The sequence below is a fragment of the Anabrus simplex genome, chromosome 3, assembly GCF_040414725.1.
Source record: "Anabrus simplex isolate iqAnaSimp1 chromosome 3, ASM4041472v1, whole genome shotgun sequence".
Lineage (NCBI taxonomy): Eukaryota > Metazoa > Arthropoda > Insecta > Orthoptera > Tettigoniidae > Anabrus > Anabrus simplex.
Genome location: NC_090267.1, coordinates 168826113 through 168847834, shown reverse-complemented (window position 1 = coordinate 168847834; position 21722 = coordinate 168826113). Strand labels below are relative to the sequence as shown.

The 21722-nt window shown below is 40.6% G+C and overlaps 2 non-coding genes across 2 annotated transcripts; one reads left to right on the top strand and one right to left on the bottom strand.

Moving 5' to 3' along the window:
* Window positions 1–2799: 2799 nt before the first annotated feature.
* On the top strand, window positions 2800–2873 carry TRNAT-AGU (transfer RNA threonine (anticodon AGU)). The gene has a single exon. It is a non-coding gene; the product is annotated as a tRNA-Thr (tRNA).
* Window positions 2874–4089: 1216 nt separating this feature from the next.
* On the bottom strand, window positions 4090–4162 carry TRNAV-AAC (transfer RNA valine (anticodon AAC)). Its single transcript has one exon. It is a non-coding gene; the product is annotated as a tRNA-Val (tRNA).
* Between the last annotated feature and the right edge of the window lie 17560 nt (window positions 4163–21722).

The window sequence follows — 21722 nt, the reverse complement described above, 5'->3', positions numbered from 1 at the left end:
ACAAACTTAAAGTCTCTCTGCACGTGTTATGAAGCGTGTAGACATTTTAAACTTAATTTGGTTGTATTTATTAGCAACCAAAGTAACTGTTTTTTATTATTATTATCATCATCATCATCATCATCTGTTTACCCTCCAGGTTCGGTTTTTCCCTCGGACTTAGCGAGGGATCCCTCCTCTACCGCCTCAAGGGCAGTGTCCTGGAGCTTCAGACTCTTGGTCGGGGGATACAACTGGGGAGTATGACCAGTACCTCGCCCAGGCGGCCGCACCTGCTATGCTGAACAGGGGCCTTGTGGAGGGATGGGAAGATCGGAAGGGATAGGCAAGGAAGAGGGAAGGAAGCGGCCGTGGCCTTAAGTTAGGTACCATCCCGGCATTCGCCTGTAGGAGAAGTGGGAAACCACGGAAAACCACTTCCAGGATGGCTGAGGTGGGAATCGAACCCACCTCTACTCAGTTGACCTCCCGAGTCTGAGTGGAACCCGTTCCAGCCCTCGTAACACATTTCAAATTTCGTGGCAGAGCCGGGAATCGAACCCGGGCCTCCGGGGGTGGCAGCTAATCACGCTAACCACTACACCACAGAGGCGGACTTTTTATTATTAAATATTCGTTATTCATTTTTATTAATATTTAATTACTATTTATTTTTTATTTGCTTATTTATTTTAGGTAATAAAGTCGTGAGAATTGTAAATCATGATTGCATACCTGATGAGACTCAATTGGATCTAAAACAAGCAATATTTCGAGGAAAGGAACGGGCTAGAGAAGAGCCTAGTTCTTCTATACCTCTTATTTATTCTGAAGAATTTCAAAATTTGCATAATAAAGGATATGAACTTGTAACACACAACCCTCACTTTGCAAATATTAAACATTCAATGTAGTATGGAAGGAATAAGGTTCATTGAGTGCAGAAAGAACCGATGTTAACGTCAAAAATCATCCTCAGTGAAGAATTGTTGAAAATGTTTGACGAAAAGGGCTTTTCCATTTCAGATGACGGCACTGATGAGAGAATGTTAAATTTCGCCACTTCATTAGCTAAGGAAATGTTGCTATACAAAACGATGTTTTTCGTTGACGGTACATTTAAGGGTGTAAGCAGCCAGTTTTCCCAACTATACACAATACATGTGGACCTGGGAAGTAGTGAAAGTGCAACTAATATCACTTCTGTAGTATTTGCAGTTCTTCATGACAAGAAAAAGGGAACATATAAATATTCGGATGCTCGAAAACATTGTGCAAGCTGTTCCAGAATGGAAACTAGAGAAATTCGCAGTAGACTTTGAGACTGGTGCTATTTTTGCTCTAAGAGAAACATTCCCTCAATCTGAGATTCACGGATGCTTTTTTTCATTTCACGCAATGTCTGTGGAGGAAGGTTCAGGAAAGAGGACTGACGACTCTTTACAAGGAAAACGAAGAAATCAGACGAAATGTAAGAAAACGTGCCGAACTTGATTGGAGTGGATGGTTTCTAATTCACCATCAAGCTCCACCGAATGTGAAATTAACGGAATTCTTTGACTATTTAGTTGATCAATGGCTGCTGAATGAATCTATTCCGGTGGAGATGTGGAACTGTTTTAACATTAGACATAGAACAAACAATACAATTGAAGGGTTGAATTACAAAATCAGTAGGAGAATTGGAAGGCCTCACCAAAGAATAAGAGATCTCATCACCTGTCTCTGGGCACAGAGAATTCAGATCATTTAGTTATGCGGACGGATTTAAATTTGGATGGAACTAAAATAAAAAGAAATTACTGTAAACTGGATGAAAGAATTACTCGAAGCACGAGGAAGTACAATGCGCATGGCGAATTGGAAAGGTTTCTGGATGTAGTGCCATTTGTCCTCAGAATAAGCGTGTCGTTCGTTCAGAAAACGTATGTTGTAAATAAGAGTGTATTATTAATAGTATGTATGTAAAAATATGACGAATCTTATAGATGAGAAATAATTATAAGGTCAAATTAATACGCAAATAATTAGCAGTAAAAACGACAAACTTCTTAAAAAATGCAAACAGTTATTCTGACAAAGGAAAGAAAGCAGTTAATTATGGGATCAGGTCTTTATTATTTTAAAGGCCGAGTAAGGTTAACCGTGCGGGTTCATGGCGTCCGAGGGTTTTCCGACCCCCTGCCGTTAACTTCATGTGCGGAGCTACACGGCAGGCCTACTTCGAAAACAAGCGAGGTGCTCTAAAAAGAAAAAAAGGTTCCCGCAGTCCCGGTTAGCGCTAACAATGAATCTTTATGCACTTGCACTTGTAATAAAAGTACAATATAGATACATTATTTCACGAAAGCTTATCTGTAGGAAATAGACACATCGAGACTACTAATGGTGTGTCTGCAATGGAGACTGTTCGCAATAGCGATGGCACCTACAAAATGTGTTTCTGCCCCTTTCCTGGCCAGTTTATCTGCCTTTTCATTTCCTTCTATACCTGCATGCCCTGGTTCCCATATTACTTTGACAATGTTCAGCAGAAATGAATGGCAGTACCAGACAATTCTGGATATTATCCGGACTGCTTCTAGTGGCTTAATGGCCGCTTGGCTGTCCGCAAAGGAGTTGGCAGCTAATCACACTAATCACTACACAACAAAGGCGGACTTGTTGGCACCTGATGTAGGAAAATGACTTAAATACTAACTTGAAGTAGCGTTGAGTAGGTCGCCCTGTCGGGATTTGGGCGTGTGCCAATTTTTTCATCATGAATATCTTGTTATTATGGTATAGAGGAACATGGAAGAACGCAGGCAACTAACAGTTGGCGCCGTGGCTTAGTTGGTTAAAGCGCCTGTCTAGTAAACAGGAGATCGAGGGTTCGAATCCCTCCGGTGCCTGAGTGGATATTTTTTACTTGATAGGGAGTCTTAATTCAATCCACGGTCAAACTCTGTTCATGTTCTTAACATAATTAATACAATACGAGAGTGTGTTTTTCACGTCAGTGTATCAACACTGGATAGTGTTATTGCCTACCACTCCTGGAGGCCTGGGTTCGATTCCCGGCTCTGCGACGAAATTTGAAAAGTGGTACGAGGGTTGGAACGTGGTCCACTCACACTCGGAAGGTCAAATGAGTAGCGAAGGGTTCGATTCCCTCCTCAGCCATCTTCGACATGGCTTTCCGTGGTTTCCCAATTCTCCTCCAAGCAAATGCTGATTCCTTCTCTCTTCCTTGTGTATCCTTTCCAATTTTTCCATCCCCCCACTACGCCCCTGTTCAGCATAGAAGGTGAGGCTGACTGGTCGAAGTACCGGTCCTCCTCCCCTGTGTATTCCCAGACCCAAAGTCCCACGCTCCAGGACCCTGCAGATGAGGCGGTAGAGTTGGGATCCCTCGCTGAGTCCGAGGGAAAAACCAACCCTGGAAAGAAAGAAAGTGCCAGTGTCCAGTATTCGGAAGATAGTAGGTTCGAACCCCACTGTCGGCAGCCCTGAAGATGGTTTTCCGTGGCTTCCCATTTTCACACCAGGCAAATGCTGGGGTTGTACCTTAATTAAAGCCACGGCCGCTTCCTTAGCAGTCCTAGCTCTTCCCTGTCCCATCGTCGCCATAAGCCCTATCTGCGTCGGTGCGACGCAAAAAAAATTAGTGTATCTGCACTTTCATTATGTTAGGAAACATTCAAATAAGCTAACCAGTCTTTTTTCAAACATTGATTTAGGGATAAGTAGGACTTCTGTTTCATGAAACTTGAACTATATAATTGAATAGCAATTCACAATGTTATAACAGCATACGTATATCATTCACTCAGATAATTGTCCCTAGTTTAGGATGGACTACTGAGAACGAGCTGTGAAATATCTGGACACTGATTCCGTAATAACGTCACAATAATTGTAAATGGCGAATATGATTGATAAAACTCAACCCTTACTTACCAATGCTTACGATTAATCCCTCTTGTCATGTCTTTGACTACACTTCTCCTTTGAATATTATGGAATATTTTAATCACAGCATTACCTAGTCGTCATAGCGTTAGACAGATCTGATAAACAGCTGTGTTGACGCAGATTGATATAGGAATTTGAATTTTTTAAAAAAAGTGTTTTCGCCCGGGATCGAACCGGGGACCTTCCGCGTGTTAGGCGGATGTGATAACCACTACACCACGAAAACACGCACTGCTTCGTGAATGTCATTGTCTTACATCTGGAGCAAGTCGAAGTATAATAACCGGTTCGTTATTTGTGCACAATCTAGGCCACACCTTACGTTACCTGTTCTCATGAAGCTGTGTGAAAAAGACTAGGATTTTACATGGAAGTTTATATCTTTTTTTCTTAATCCGTTTACCCGCGTGACTTTGAATCGGGGAGATACAACTGGAAAAAAGTACCAGTACCTCGCCTGCTGTGCTGAACAGAGGCCGAATGGGGTAAAACCACTTCAAGGATGGCTGAGGATTGAATCGAATCCACCTCTACTCAGTTGACCTACCGAGGCTCAGTGGAGCTCGTTCCACCCCTCATACCACTTTCAAATTTCGTGACAGAGCCGGGAAACGAACCCGGGACTCTGGGAGTGGCAGCTAATCACGCTAACCACTACACCCTAGAGGTAAACTAGAAGGTTACCTAAGGGTGTAAATGTGCTCGGGACCCGTTCAGCCTCACGATGAATACTGTGCAGAGAAGTAAATGGAATTCATTTACTACAGATTTCGTAAGATATTTTTTCTCCTGCTTCATCTCCAAGTGAATAATTGAATAGTTATGTGCTTGTAATATGAAATTCAAAAATTCCCTGTCCGCCTCTGTGGTGTAGTGGTTAGCGTGATTAGCTGCCACCCCCGGAGATCCGGGTTCGATTCCCGGCTCTGCCACGAAATTTGAAACGTGGTACGAGGGCTGGAACGGGGTCCACTCAGCCTCGGGAGGTCAACTGAGTAGAGGTGGGTTCGATTCCCACCTCAGCCATCCTGGAAGTGGTTTTCCGTGGTTTCCCACTTCTCCTCCAGGCAAATGCCGGGATGGTACCTAACTTAAGGCCACGGCCACTTCCTTCCCACTTCCTTGTCTATCCCTTCCAATCTTCCCCATCCCTCGCAAGGCCCCTGTTCAGCATAGCAGGTGAGGCCGCCTGGGCGAGGTACTGGTCATTCTCCCCAGTTGTATCCCCCGACCAAGAGTCTGAAGCTCCAGGACACTGCCCTTGAGGCAGTAGAGGTGGTATCCCTCGCTGAGTCCGAGGGAAAAACCGAACCTGGAGGGTAAACAGATGATGATGATGATGATGAAAAATTCCCTTCTCAGCTAAAACGCCAGTTAATCTTGAATACACATGGTATCACATCACTTTTTAACTAATTAGAAGGGGAGAAAAATCAAGGTAACGGAGGAAAAAGGAAGAGCTACGAGGAGTGGGAAAACTGAAGGCACCCTAGGTCTCGTAAACCTAACACAATAGGGGTCGGAAGAGTGGGATTGTATAGGAAGGATGAACAGAGGAACCTGGCATAAGTCATTGAAAAATATTCAGTATCTGCTAGGGGCTCCGTGTTCGCCAGCCAACGCTCCCAAATTGAGCGCAGCAAGTGTATCTTCCTTATAGTCACCTTTTACGATAGCGGATACCGTGAATGTGTTCAATCCTTCCACCCACAATGGGAATTAAAACAAAATAGTACAAGGCTGCTGATAAATGTAAGAAGTCTCTGAAGTGATTCTGCAACGGTAAATAGGTAACCAGTCAAGTTACTTCTGTTTGTTGAGTCCTCAGCCTGAGGACTGGTTGGATCCCCTGCAGTTTCACCCATGTACTGTCGCACAAAACTCTAAGACGTCCTTGAAGAATTCAGGAGGTTCAAGAGGGCTGCTACTGGATTTTACTGAGTTACTAGCTGTAGTAGCCGGCGTTACCCGGATAGTTTTACCTTTCGGATTCGTATCATCCTTATTTGTGAAGTCAATTTTTGTAGAATTCCTTACTGAGACTATGATAGATATTTTACGATATACTGTATTATGTAGTTTTATTGTTTATATGTGTTCCAGTTTTAGATTACTGTACTTCATTTTCGAATAAACCTTTTTCCTCGTGGAAGCCCGAATTGACTGGTAAATATTTGATCTATTAAAAGAAGAAAATGTTTGCATGTACAGTATTTACCCATCGTGCTGAAGATATGGTGCACACGATACCAACCGTCATTAAGACTGCCACCGATCAGTGTTGCGACCCCCAAAAACTGTGGATTCAATACTAATAGGCCTACAGTATATGTCATTTTAGACTATTTACTTTCAACCCCCATCTCAGCCCTCGTTCCAATGGAGGCTGAACATGGGCTTAAACGGTATCTAAAGCGTCACAATTCATCTCAGAGGCACATAAACAAGGGATTGGACATTAACATAGGTTTTCTTCTTCTTCTTCTTCTCTTCTTAATCCTTTTTCCCTCGGACTCAGCGAGGGATCCCACCTCTAATGCCTCAAGGGCAGTGTCCTGGAGCATGAGACATTGGGTCGGAGATAAAACTGGGGAGGAGGACCAGTACCTCGCCCAGGCGTCCTCATTTTCTATGCTGAACAGGAGTCTATTGAGGGGGGGGGAGGGAGGATGGGAATATTAGAAGGGATGGACAAGGAAGGAGGAAGGAAGTGCCGTGGCCTTAAGTCAGGTACCATCCCAGCATTTGCCTGGAGGAGAAGTGGGGAACCACGGAAAAACAGCTTCGAGGACGGCTAAAGGGAGAATCGAGCCCCCTTCTAGTCAGTTGACCTCTCGAGGCTGAGTGGACCCTGCCCCAGCCCTCGTACCACTTTCCAAATTTCGTGACAGTGCCAGGAATCGAACCCGGGCCTCCGGGGTTGACAGATAATCACACTAACTGCTACACCATGGAGGCGGACTTCGTGTTTTTTCATTATTTTTATATCTCAAACCCTCCCATTCCTCACCCCTAGCGGGGGTAGGAATTTCTCATCTCCATAGTATTTTTTTTCTTTTGATCAAACAGTAAATCATATGTCTACCAAGTTTGATTTAGAGCTATTTTGGAATAAATATCCATAACCTTGATCACTTTTGATGCTTTCTGTCTCATCACTTCTCACTCGCTATTGCGATGGGATTATAGCCTATTTGGACTTATACGGTATCCGGAATATCACTGTTCATCCCAACGACCACGAAAAATACGGATTCGAAAAAAATATTGACCGTTTTCGATTATTCTTACATGTCATCCCCTCCCAATCCTCACACATAGGTGTGCTATGGATGTGAAACAGCCATAGTAATTTTTTTCGTGGTGTAGTGGTTAGTGTGATTAGCTGCCACCTCCGGAGGCCTGGCTTCGATTCCCGGCTCTGCCACTAAATTTGAAAAGTGGTACGAGGGCTGGAACGGGGTCCTCTCAGCCTCGGGAGGTCAACTGAGTAGAAGTGGGTTCGATTCCCATCTCAGCCATCCTGGAAGTGGTTTTCCGTGGTTTCCCACTTCTCCTCCAGGCAAATGCCGGGATGGTACCTAACGTAAGGCCACGGCCGCTTCCTTCCCTCTTCCTCGCCTATACCTTCCAATCTTTCCATCCCCTCGCAAGGCCCCTGTTCATCATAGCAGGTGAGGCCGCCTGGGCGAGGTACTGCTCATCCTCCCCAGTTTCATCCCCCGACCCAGAGTCTGAAGCTCGAGGACACTGCCCTTGAGGCGGTAGAGGTGGGATCCCTGGCCGAGTCCGAGGGAAAAACCAACCCTGGAGGGTAAACAAATTAAGAAAGAAAGTATTTTGTTCTAGATATTAAATAAAAAATGTGTAAGTTAGGTTGAAAGCTTTGCTGGAACAAACACACACACATCTTCTTCTCAACCCCCATGCCTTTGGAGACTGAGTTTTGACTTAAACGGTAAATGGAGTGTCACTATTCATCTCAGCAATCACGGCAACTATGGATTCGACACTGATATAGGTCGTTTTTTTATTATTTTTACATTGAACTCCCACCCTTAGGGGCGCTAGGGGGGTCTAACGTCCACCGTATTTGTTTCCAGATAGTAAGTCATAGCTAGTGAACCAAGTTTGGTTAAGAGGTATACCGGAATACACCCTCACACATCCACAATCTCGATTATATTTACATTCATTTTCACCCCTTCTCAACCTCCATTCCCACTGTGGCTGAAAGTAGGACTTACCCGGCATCCAGAGTGTCACTGTTCAACCCAGTGACGTCGAAAACTATGGATTCGACGTTAATATATGTCTCTATGTCTCTTTCGATTATTTTTATATTTCACCCAGCCCGTAAGGGGTGTCTTACCCCACAGTTTTCTTTCCCAAATAATAAGTACATGTATACCATGTTTGGTTGAGAGCTATGCTGGAACAGGCACACAGACATTCATAATCTCGGTCATTTTTACATTATTTTTCATCCCTTCTAACCTCATCCCGAATGGAAATGAACTTTGACTTAAACGGCATCCAGAGTGTCGCAGTTCATCTTAGCTACCCCAGAACTATTAATTCGACACAAATATCGGTCATTTTCGGATATTTTTTACATTTTAGCCATTCCCTTAGGGCTGCTAGTGGTTTATTGCCCCTACAGTACTTTTTCCAGACAATAAGTTATACAGTATGTGTATTGTGATAGTACATATATCACACCCTCGCACTATATGTAGAAGTGAGAGATATTATTGTCAGTGTTCGATTTATTATTATTATTATTATTATTATTATTATTATTATTATTATTATTATTATTGTTATTATTATTATTATTACCAGTATTCCAGTTGTATATTTTGTCATTAATATTTATAAGCTGGGAAGTCTCCATATGTGGTATGAGTAATTTGTTTTGTACAACGGCTGGGGAAACATTTATATATTGAACTTGGAAAATATGGATGAGTCATGTGTATATCCCAGTGTTTGATGAGATGGACTTGTGTTGTAGTCGGAAAGTTCTATGACTCATGTGAAACACCCCAGAGTTTGTTCTTGTCTTGGGACCAAGAAGAAGTTCAGGGCGTGGTCTTGACTAGAAGATCTACTCATGATTGGCTGGCCAGGATGAATCCAGACGGATCATGTGAGAGGAAGGGGAATGCTGATGTCTATTTAACATGTGATCAAACGGCGGAAAGAAAAAACAAACTGCAGGGAATGAAGTAGTGCTGACACAGGATACCGGAGTAAAACTGGATGTACGGTACTGGAGTGACACTTCTAAACACACTGGACTGGACTTCAAACGTTTGTAGAACATAGTCCTATTATGTTTGTAGAAAGTGACTGATCTACAATTGTGGAGTGCTTAGGCACTGGGTATTGTATCACTTGTGGCGGTCTGGTATTGCATGTTACTGAAAGCTGAGAGGTGCTGTTTCTCAGACTTTCCATAATTTATGTTCAGGAACGACAAGCGCGTGTTGATCAAATGCATATATCTTTAAAACAAGTGTTAAAGTCAGTGAACACAGTATTATGAGATACAGTATCTTTGTGAAATAATAATTGCCGATTATGAAAATCGGCAAGTCGTGCTGATACAGAGACAGTGAAGGGTTCTTATCTACATATATGTAAATTGTTCAGCGGACTGACTACAAATGCTAGCTTAGTTCTCGCTTTCGTTTTCCCACTGTTTTTGTTGTTGTTGTTGTTGTTGTAAATATGGAGTCTTGTTCAACGGACTGACTAAAAATTTTAGCTTAGTTCTCGCTTTCGTTTTCCCACTGTTTTTTGTTGTTGTTGGAAATATGGAGTCTTCTAGTAAGATTTTGTTTGTGTATTATAAGTGTATTTTGGTGTGTTGATGAGGTGCTCTTGCACGAATTTTATTAGGAATATAGTTAATTTTAGAATCAGTGGAGTTATTGATGAACCTAGGTGCAGTTCCTACCTATTTAGTCGTTTTCAGAAGGTTAGGTAAGGCCTGAAGCAGATATACCAGTACGCAGCATAATGTACATGTCCTGGTAGATAAAGAATTATTATGCTCTATCTAAATTCGAGGGATCCATTCTGGTGAACTCTGGCGCCCATATCACGGACATTTCGATTAATTATGGTTATTAATGTATGTTAATTCATGTTATTTCAATTATTTTAGCAAGTTTGTGTTATTTTATCTTATTATTATTAACAGTAAAGTTACAAATTGCACCCAAGTGTGGGGCAATCATGATAGTTAATTATTATTATTATTATTATTATTATTATTATTATTATTATTATTATTATTATTATTATTATTATTTATTGATAAATATACCATATTAAAGTATCTAGTTTGGTTAAGAGCTATGCTGGAACAGACTCGCGTTCATCCATAATCTCTGTCATTTCCGACATTCTCTTTGTTCACCCCTTCTCACCACCTACGCCAATGGGGACTGGACTTGGATTTAAACGACATCCGGAGTGCCACTGTTAGTCTCGGCGACCCTAAAATCTGTAGATTCGATTATTTTTATATGCCACACCCTACCAAGCCCCATCCCTAGCGGTGCTTAGCGGTGGCTTACCCCCATCGTGTTCGTCTCCAGATAGTAAATCATAACTGTACAAGGTTGCTTTAAATTGTTGCTGTGGTTTAGGAGAAGATGTTAAAATTGTACTCATAGCCTACATACTTACATTTTTATATTTTTTTTAATTATAGAATGCTCGTTGCCGTTCGTTAGAAGTGGATGATAACTCGTGTCATTCCACTGTTGATATCCTACATTATTCACAGTTTCTTAAATATTCGTTCACCGGGCGAGTTAGCAGTGCGGTTAGGGCCGCGCAGCTGCGAGCTTGCATCCGGGAGATAGTGGGTTCGAACCCCACTGTCGGCAGCCCTGAATATATTTTTCCGTGGTTTCCAATTTTCACACCAGGCAAATGCTGGGGCTATACCTTAATTAAGGCCACGGCCGCTTCTTTTCCACTCCTAGGCCGTTCCTATCCAATCGTTGCCATAAGACCTTGTCGGTGCGACGTAAAAGCCAATTGTAAAAAAAAATGTTCTCATCTAATACTCTACTACATTCTTTAAACTTGGAAGAAGTATCAAAGTTGGTCCTGTGACATGAAAATACATTTTGAACATGGCATGTTGGATGGCCATTTCCAAATAATAGGCATGGTCATGAACCTTATAGTAAGAAAGATACTTTATAAAACATGGTGGCGTGTTCCCATCCTCTTATATACATCATTTCCTGCCAGTCTATCATGATACAGCCTAAGTTTGATGTCGCCTATCGACAACCTGCCCATCATGTCGATTCAATCTTGTTGCGGCTTTGCAATTAAATTAATTACATAACTCATAAAAACTACCCATCGGATTTCGTTCAAACCACTTTCTAAACCGTCTTAGGAGTAATAAGAACAAATTGTGCAATTTTCAGCGAAATCGGTCCAGTAGTTTTGGAGTCCATGCGAGACAAAATACCCACACTTATTTTCACTTATACATATTGTACCCGTGCAGTTTGGGCCATCTCATCATGATTTGACATGATGGATATGATATTGAAATACAGGGATACTTAAAGCGAAGCTGGTTGCTCACTTGGGGAATATTGCCACACCTGCAAGTACATATAGACAGCCCTGTCGCCAGGAGGATTATATATCCAATAGAAATGAACATTTCCGTTGCGAAAAGGCAGTCTAGTTAACCCATTTCTGCTGTTTATTTCGCAGAAATCGCACGGAATGCCCGCTCCCGTAACTACGAGAGTGGAAAGGGGAGAGATAATGACTAAATCACTAATTGCTTCAAGGAAAAGTATACCGATATTCATGTTCAGTACGAAGTGGCACGTATGCCAAATGTTCTTAGAAATGGGAAAACTAATTTTGATGATGATGATGCTTGTTGTTTTAAGGGACCTAACATTGAAGGTCATCGGCCCGAAAACTAATTTTCACAGCCTACGGGCGTATATTCGTAAGGTTGGCTACGGGGAAAGCTTTAAAAGACCCGCTTTACTTTCTAGGTCAATGGCAAAATTCTGGTTACTATGTTAACCATTTGCAGGGGTGCCAGCTTTGAATATGTGAATATGAAATCCGGCTATCTTTCCAATTAATAATAAATAACATATTCTAATCACAGAACTTCAACGGTGAGGATTTTAGAAGATCTCCATCATGATCATATGCAATAACTTTAATAATTGCAGGTATCAAATTCTAGGAATTGACCCCAGCTGGACTGCTATTGGCCAGAGCTACACCATGCCAATAGCGACAGTAGAAACCCGTGAAACATGGAAGACGGAGATCTATTGATATCTTATCAATCCATAATCGATTCTTGATAAAATTACGACATGTGAGTTAAAATTATCGGACCGTTCAGTGGTGAAAATTTGAACAGCCAAGCCAGTCTCCAAATACCTATTCAAGGAAACCACCTCCCTCTCTCTGGGATGACCTCAGATGAACCAAAGGAAGAGGACAGCAGACTCGACGGACAACACTTGAACAGTTAGCCGAGGGCGGAAGTTCTTCCGCTCAACGCAAAATGATCCGCGTCGCACTCAAGCTATCTACAGTGTAAAACCCGAGTACTTTGAGTTCTTATCCGTTAAAACAACAGTGATAAGTTCAGTTTGACTCTTATTATGATTCTCGTCACGTAAGAAGTAATTGAATTAAGTATAACGTACCTGCATACTCCGGAAGCACTTGTAATTTATCAATATTTAGACTCTAAATAGACATGCGAAGGGACATTTTCATCATTCGCTTGGAAGGGAAGTAGGCTATAGTTTTAGTAACGACAATCTAGCCATAATATTTGAGACGGTAAGACTTCGTCATCTATGGAGGAAAACTGAGTCAGCGTACCGAACACTAGGAGGCCTAGACAATGACAATTTTCAGGAGTGCCGCGTTCGATACTCGTGAAGCGCGTCGTGTCGCACAATGTGTTACTTCAATCAATCAATACTGATCTGCATTTAGGGCAGTCGCCCAGGTGGCAGATTCCCTATCTGTTGCTTTCCTAGCCTTTTCCGAAATGATTTCAAAGAAATTGGAAATTTATTGAACATCTCCCTTGGTAAGTTATTCCAATCCCTAACTCCCCTTCCTATAAATGAATATTTGCCCCAGTTTGTCCTCTTGAATTCCAACTTTATCTTCATATTGTGATCTTTCCTACTTTTATAAACGCCATTCAAACCTATTCGTCTACTAATGTCATTCCACGCCATCTCTCCGCTGACAGCTCGGAACATACCACTTAGTCGAGCAGCTCTTCTTCTTTCTCTCAATTCTTCCCAACCCAAACATTGCAACATTTTGTAACGCTACTCTTTTGTCGGAAATCACCCAGAACAAATCGAGCTGCTTTTCTTTGGATTTTTTCCAGTTCTTGAATCAGGTAATCCTGGTGAGGGTCCCATACACTGGAACCATACTCTAGTTGGGGTCTTACCAGAGACTTATATGCACTTTCCTTTACATCCTTACTACAACCCCTAAACACCCTCATAACCATGTGTAGAGATCGGTACCCTTTATTTACAATCCCATTTATGTGATTACCCCAGTGAAGATCTTTCCTTATATTAACACCTAGATACTTACAATGATCCCCAAAAGGAACTTTCACCCCATCAACGCAGTAATTAAAACTGAGAGGACTTTTCCTATTTGTGAAACTCACAACCTGACTTTTAGCCCCGTTTATCAACATACCATTGCCTGCTGTCCATCTCACAACATTTTCGAGGTCACGTTGCAGTTGCTCACAATCTTGTAACTTATTTATCACTCTATAGAGAATAACATCATCCGCAAAAAGCCTTACCTCCGATTCCACTCCTTTACTCATATCATTTATATATATAAGAAAACATATAGGTCCGATAACACTGCCCTGAGGAACTCCCCTCTCAACTATTACAGGGTCAGACAAAGCTTCACCTACTCTAACTCTCTGAGACCTATTTTCTAGAAATATAGCAACCCATTCAGTCACTCTTTTGTCTAGTCCAATTGCACTCATTTTTGCCAGTAGTCTCCCATGATCCACCCTATCAAATGCTTTAGACATGTCAATCGCGATACAGTCCATTTGACCTCCAGAATCCAAGATATCTGCTATATCTTGCTGGAATCCTACAAGTTGAGTTTCAGTGGAATAACCTTTCCTAAAACCGAATTGCCTTCTATCGAACCAGTTATTAATTTCACAAAACATGTCTAATATAATCAGAAAGAATGCCTTCCCAAAGCTTACATACAATGCATGTCAAACTTACTGGCTTGTAATTTTCAGCTTTATGTCTATCACCCTTTCCCTTATACACAGGGGCTACTATAGCAACTCTCCATTCATCTGGTATAGCTCCTCCGACCAAACAATAATCAAATAAGTACTTCAGATATGGTACTACATTCCAACCCATTGTCTTTAGTATATCCCCAGAAATCTGATCAATTCCAGCCGCTTTTCTAGTATTCAACTTTTGTATCTTATTGTAAATGTCATTGTTATCATATGTAAATTTTATTACTTCTTTGGCCTTAGTCTCTTCCTCTATCTCGACATTATCCTTGTAACCAACAATCTTTACATACTGCTGACTGAATACTTCTGCCTTTTGAAGATCCTCACATACACACTCCCCTTGTTCATTAATTATTCCTGGAATGTCCTTCTTGGAACCTGTTTGTGCCTTAAAATACCTATACATACCCTTCCATTTTTCACTAAAATTTGTATGACTGCCAATTATGCTTGCCATCATGTTATCCTTAGCTGCCTTCTTTGCTAGATTCAATTTTCTAGTAAGTTCCTTCAATTTCTCCTTACTTCCACAGCCATTTCTAACTCTATTTCTTTCCAGTCTGCACCTCCTTCTTAGTCTCTTTATTTCTCTATTATAATAAGGTGGGTCTTTACCACTCCTTACCACCCTTAAAGGTACAAACCTGTTTTCGCATTCCTCAACAATTTCTTTAAACCCATCCCAGAGTCTGTTTACATTTTTATTTACCGTTTTCCACCGATCATAGTTACTTTTTAGAAACTGCCTCATACCTGCTTTATCAGCCATATGGTACTGCCTAACAGTCCTACTTTTAAGACCTTCCTTTCTATCGCATTTATTTTTAACTACCACAAAAACAGCTTCATGATCACTAATACCATCTATTACTTCAGTTTCCCTATAGAGCTCATCTGGTTTTATCAGCACCACATCCAGGATATTTTTCCCTCTGGTTGGTTCCATCACTTTCTGAATCAGCTGTCCTTCCCATATTAACTTATTTGCCATTTGTTGGTCATGCTTCCTGTCGTTCGCATTTCCTTCCCAATTTACATCTGGCAAATTCAGATCTCCCGCTACAATCACATTTCTTTCCATGTCGTTTCCCACATAGCTGACTATCCTATCAAATAATTCCGAATCCGCATCAGTGCTACCCTTTCCCGATCTGTACACTCCAAATATATCAAGTTGCCTATTATCTTTAGAAATGAGCCTTACACCTAGAATTTCATGTGTCTCATCTTTAACTTTTTCGTAGCTTACAAATTCTTCTTTCACCAGAATGAAAACTCCCCCTCCCACCTTTCCTATCCTATCTCTACGATACACACTCCAGTGCCGTGAGAAAATTTCTGCATCCATTATATAATTTCTCAGCCATGATTCAACTCCTATTACAATATCTGGTAAATATATATCTATTAAATTACTTAATTATATTCCTTTCTTTACAATACTTCTACAGTTCAGCACTAACAATTTTATGTCATCCCTACTTGATTTCCAGTTCCCTGTTCCCTTATCACCGCTCCCTAGGCCATCCCGTTTCCCTGAATGTACCTCCCTATTACCCTTCCAAACAAATTTCCTAACTTATACGTACCACTGCGGTTGAAATGAAGGCCATCCGAGCGCAGATCCCTATCTCCTACCCACCCATTAGGATCTAGAAATTTCACTCCCAGTTTCCCACATACCCACTCCATAGTCTCGTTTAAATCCCCAATCACCCTCCAATCAGTATCCCTCCTACACAGTATTCCACTAATAACAATCTCCGCTTTCTTAAACTTCACCCGTGCTGCATTTACCAGATCCCACACATCTCCAACTATGTTGGTACTTATGTCAGCTTGCCTTACGTTGTTGGTACCAACGTGAAACACTACCACCTTCTCCTTCCCCTCCTCCCTCTCTTCTACTTTCCTCAACATCTGCCTCAACCTAATTCCTGGATAACATTCTACCCTGGTTCCCTTTCCTCCACACACTTTCCCCACGTGTCTAACGATGGAATCCCCCATGACCAGAGCCTCAACCCTACCCACCTCATTTGATCCCCTCCCCTCATGGTCAGCCCTATCTTTCCTGATAGCTGCAGAAGCTACTTCCTCCTCCCTTTTCTCCTTCCCATGACCCTGTTCCACCTGTCTTTTCCTATCCTCTACTCTACATTTCCCTTTCCTACCTTTTCCCTTCCTCCTACTTCCATGCATCTCAGCAACAGTTCCCTGTCCCTCATCTTCCCTCTGTTGTTCTACCTGGAGTGACTCGTACCGATTTCGCACAGACACCTGTCCTGAATTCTGATCCTGAATAGAGCCCTTGGCCTGCAATCTCCTTCCCCTTAGAACATTAGACCACCTGTCTTCTACAACTCCTCCTTTTCCTTCCCCTCCCTCTTGTACACCTACTGTAACCTGTACATTGTTTGAGGGAGTCCTATCTTCCTTCCTGTCTTCTGTGAGAATCCTAATTATCTCCCTCAAACTTTCCAACTCCTCCCTCATACCCCTCAACGCCTCACCACACCCACAATAAGTACACTCGCGCTCCTTAGCCATTCTTTACGGGGGAAAAATTATAAATAAATAAAATAAAGTAACTTATTTGCAAAAAAAATAAATGAACGGAGGGATATATTGTCTGGGATAGTACACAACAATAAGTTAATTAATTTACGACTACACTACAATACTACTTAGTCGTGCTCTATTTTTTTTTTATCCTACAACCCCTAACAGGATAAAAACTGCTGTTAATTACTGAATATCGAAAGTAATACACAAGAACTACACAATTCCAAACTGCAATTAAGCCTATCCTAATTTCAACAATATTTTAGTAAGAGTTTCTACGGATACCTCTACTACACCAGTACTACACAAATATTTACACTAATAAAATAAGCACATTAAATTCTAATAGGATATTACTCGTATACTACTGTACAGTACACTACAGTAATTTTTAAACTACTTTCAGACGTATCCTAATTACGATACCGGTACCGTACCGTATGTCACTACTAAGCACAACAGAAATGAAATTTGCAAGAACTACTGTACTCAGAGATTACCAACGAAGCTAAATGCTTAGACAAATTATTATTAGTATTAGGGTGTAATAGATACACACGAAAGATAACACACGAATATAGCAGGCAAGATACGGCACTATCTAAATGTACCGTACTGTATCTATACTACAATGTATCTACACTACACTATACTGCGTTTGGTTAAATGCTTAAGTATCAAAGGGATTGCCGTACACGAAGAAAAACACGAATATAACTGGCAAGATACTATCTAATATATTATACCTTATCTTCACTACAATTCTACTGAAATGTGGTTATGTGATTATTACAGCTGGTGGATTACTATTATTTTCCCTACTCCACGGGGCGGAGAAAAAAAAAGTGTCCTTAATTAGGCCTACTGAAAAATACGAGGTTGTCTACAATAATTTCTCAAATATTTCTGTCAAAACTACTACTACTATTACTCTAGGGACTTGAACTGCAATTACTGGGATATATGAACTTTATTATTATTAGCTAACCGCTCATAAATACTTCGTCGCTTAGTATCAATAGTTCCCACTTCGGACAGGAACGAAGAAAATTCAGTGAATTTGCAGATAGTTTTAGGCACTTAGAAGTCAGAATACTTGTGTATTCTCATGCAAAATTTAGTTTAAGATGTGTGTGATGTATAAGAATATAGGACTAGGTCAGCTCCATGTCCTGAAGGCCACTATCATGTCATAGCAAGGCGAATGGGGGCCTGAGTCCTTTATCCGTTCAACGCCAAGAAACCTACAAAACCTACCATAATTTGAATACTTATGTGGGAATGTTATCGCATTAAAATGGGGAAATAAATATATTAATAAGGGTTACTTAACGTAACACATGGACCGCTTCTCGGTACCATGATACAGCTTAGGTAAGATGGAGGGACATTATTAAAATAACTGTAAATATGGGTTAAATCATTTCATTACATTTTGTTTTGTTGTATATAAATTTACTATGGGTTTATCATTTGTTTACTGTTGTATTTCGGAGGGTGTTACGCTCACCCATGTATTTAAATGAATTCCTCGACCACTTTGGTCAGTTTTATATTTTTATGTTAGGAATAAGGCATGTTATTACATTAAATCCAGAGATATGAAATTGCCAGTGAATTTAAATGTGTGGTTTACGTACGGAAGATCGGATAATATTGATTATTGATTAATACAACTTCCCTTATGAGGAGGCTGCCACAAGAACAAAGTACGTCGACTACACAGTATTTTGTCTTCTAAGTTATTGGTGAGTTTGCTGGTGTGTGCCAGATAGGAATAACCATCACAAGTTTCGAGTACTAGTGGAAAGTCAGCCACTGTATATTTCTTCAAAATTCACCTTTTTATCATAATTTCACAACTTAAATACACGTTCCAGATCCTCTCTTTCTATTCCAGTGCACCGCACAAATAAAATTAATAGATCGTTTGTAGAGACCGGCGCCACATTATGGAATTTCCTGCCAGCTCAGGTCAGAGAAACTAGCTCTTTACAAAGATTTAAGGTCACCTGCCGAGACAACCTGCTGAGGACAGCTAACTGAATGGCTGAAGTATGAATGTGTGCGCGCGCCTGTGGATTAGTCATTATTAAGTGTTTTTACTATTAATTAGTTTTATTATTAACTTACGATTAGTAATGTATTTAAATTTGTTCTCAATTCTATTAATTTTTTGTTTGGTTTTAACTATTTTAAATATCTCAGTATTTTATTTATGATTTTGATTAGTATGTGGTTAAGTGGAAGAGAGGGCATCGAGCCCTAACTTCGCCACTGGAAAAAGGCATTAATAAATAAATAAATAAATAATAAATTTGGAATGTGGCATGATGTATGGCTCTTCAGATATTATGTAGATGATTGCGAAGTATGGCTACTGACGCTCGTATTGTGGCTATAGCGATGTCGTGAAGTCGTGTCCGGTTGAGACCGAGAGAATCCCATATCCGTATTGAGATGCCGAGATTTTGACGGTGGTTATAAATCGATTAAATTGTCGGAATTTAAAATACGATATTCAGAAGTAAACTTTGAACCTGAAATGGATAAAATACTAGGATGACTAGGAACGACTAGTGGCATACTAAAAATTTTGATTGGGTTCCAAATGTTGTGTTAATTAAATTTGGGTTTACTAATGAGTCAGAATATTGCCACCGGTTCTTAAGAATTCTGAATAATGGACTAAATTCATTGTTTAAATCGAGGTTCTAATAAATTATAAATGGAGGTTTGGAACCACGGAATAATTACATATTCACGGTTGCTAAAATGTGTGGAAATATACATTTTTGGAGACTGACCTCAGAAAACAAATCAAGTGTAAAGGGGGAAATTAGGAATAACATGCAGTTAATGAATAAATAGATCGTACCTTGTCGTCGATTGAATATAACAGTTGTGAATAATAAATTAGGAATATTACTCTGATTTATGAGGAAAGAAGAATTTCTGTGTCAGGGATATTTATAATGAAGCTACGATGAAATGTAATGTGAAACAACAATGAAATATATAAAGAAACACAGAGAATATTAGTGACCGGGTACTGGAAAATGGAATTATCAGCCCGTGGGATGTAGGTAGAGTAAGACTGAGTTACGGAGAATGCAGGGATCGCACCCCGTTGTAGTACGTACGAGGAGGATAGGCTGCATGCGTAGTTATTTGAAGTACTACGGCCCCAGATATCAGAGAGGTTAATAGACCACATGAGTGACCGTAAGGTGGAATGATTAATCATGACAGATTTAACGAATTTAAATGGGACCCATAATAATAATTGTAGTCGCCATGAGTCGGGTTGGTTTTGACGAACAAGTTAGGCTTCCCTTATATGCCTAAGTTGATAACTCTGTGAGTGAGACCACGGCTGTTAAATGTCAGGATTATATGAGATTTTTACAGGCACCTTCCAATACTTTTGTATGTTGCCTTGACAAAGGTAAATATTAATTTGAGGCTCAATTTCGCGAGCTATTACTGGCATGCTCGTGACTCGTGGTAGTTAGGCTAGGGTCCTTCCGTCTAATTTCCCCTTTGTTACGATAACATTTCTAGGATAGGATTCCGGGCTATCTCATATGTGAATAACACGGAGGTAACTTATCTAAAGAAATGTGGAGGCGACCGTAAGGCAGGTTGTGCTCGTGCCCGCGTCTCCTCAAATGGTTTCAGGTTTACGTGTCTAAGTACACGAGTCAGTGCTTCGATCCAAATGGATCAGGTGTTCGACAGATTCACGTTTACATGTACAAGTATACGGGTCGCTGTTCGACCTCATATAATATTATTCCCCCCATCAAGGTGGTAGGATGGTGAAAACACAGGTTGTAATTTTTCAGGTTTGTTTAGTGTCGTTTTTGAAATTCTGTCATAACATAATATTGCATAATTAAATAAATTGCTCCTTTTTGCAATTTCAAGAGGAAAAAGGTACATTATCTTTTATTGTAGATATTTTGTCATGCCCATGGTAATAAATTCTGTGATTTCCTAGTTCTATTGTGGAGTCTTCATTTGTAGTTACTTGAGCGCCTTATTTTAATATATTAGTTTGTTTTAGACATTTATTGAAGAACCGATCACCCCTGAAATAAAGGCTAGTCTGGGGCTCAGGTGGGAGCGGGTCAAATATGTACGTAAGTTTTACAAATAATCTATATATTTGACATAACATATATATGTATGTAGTGTATGTATGCTGAGTATTTATCCCGAAGGCTGGTTTGATCCCAAACAGCTCTGCCATCAGCTGTCATTGTCTGGTTTCAGAATATATCCTATACCTGAGGCCATAGCGCACTGTACACACTAGGTCTAAGCTGTAAAGGCACAGTAGTGTATGGAAAACACAAATTAGCTGGTTTGGTTACTCTAACCGATTTTGAAATCACACTTACCGTCTTCAGGAGAGGAAACTCTAACCGAGCAAGTTGGCTTAGCCACGTGGTTAATGTCGCGTAGCTGTGAGCTTGTATTCGGGATATGATGTGTTCGAAACATACTTTCGGCAGCCCTGAAGATGGCTTTCCGTGGTTTTCTGTTTTCATACTAGGCAAATACTGAGACTATTCCTTATTCCTTACTTAAGCTTACAGCCCCTTCGTTCCCAATCCCAGCCTTTCCCCCATCTATTCGTCGCCGAAAATCTTCGATGTGTTTATATGAAGTTAAACCAACAGAAAAAAAAAAATCTGAAGTATTGTCGATAGAATTTAAGCCACTTGCCCGTGGTGGTTCAACGGATAGACACACAAGGAAAAAGACTTCACACTCTTAAACATTTTCTCCGCTAGTAGTATAGAACCACGAATATGTTTTTGGGATTAGAAGACGAGAGAATAAGTACAGA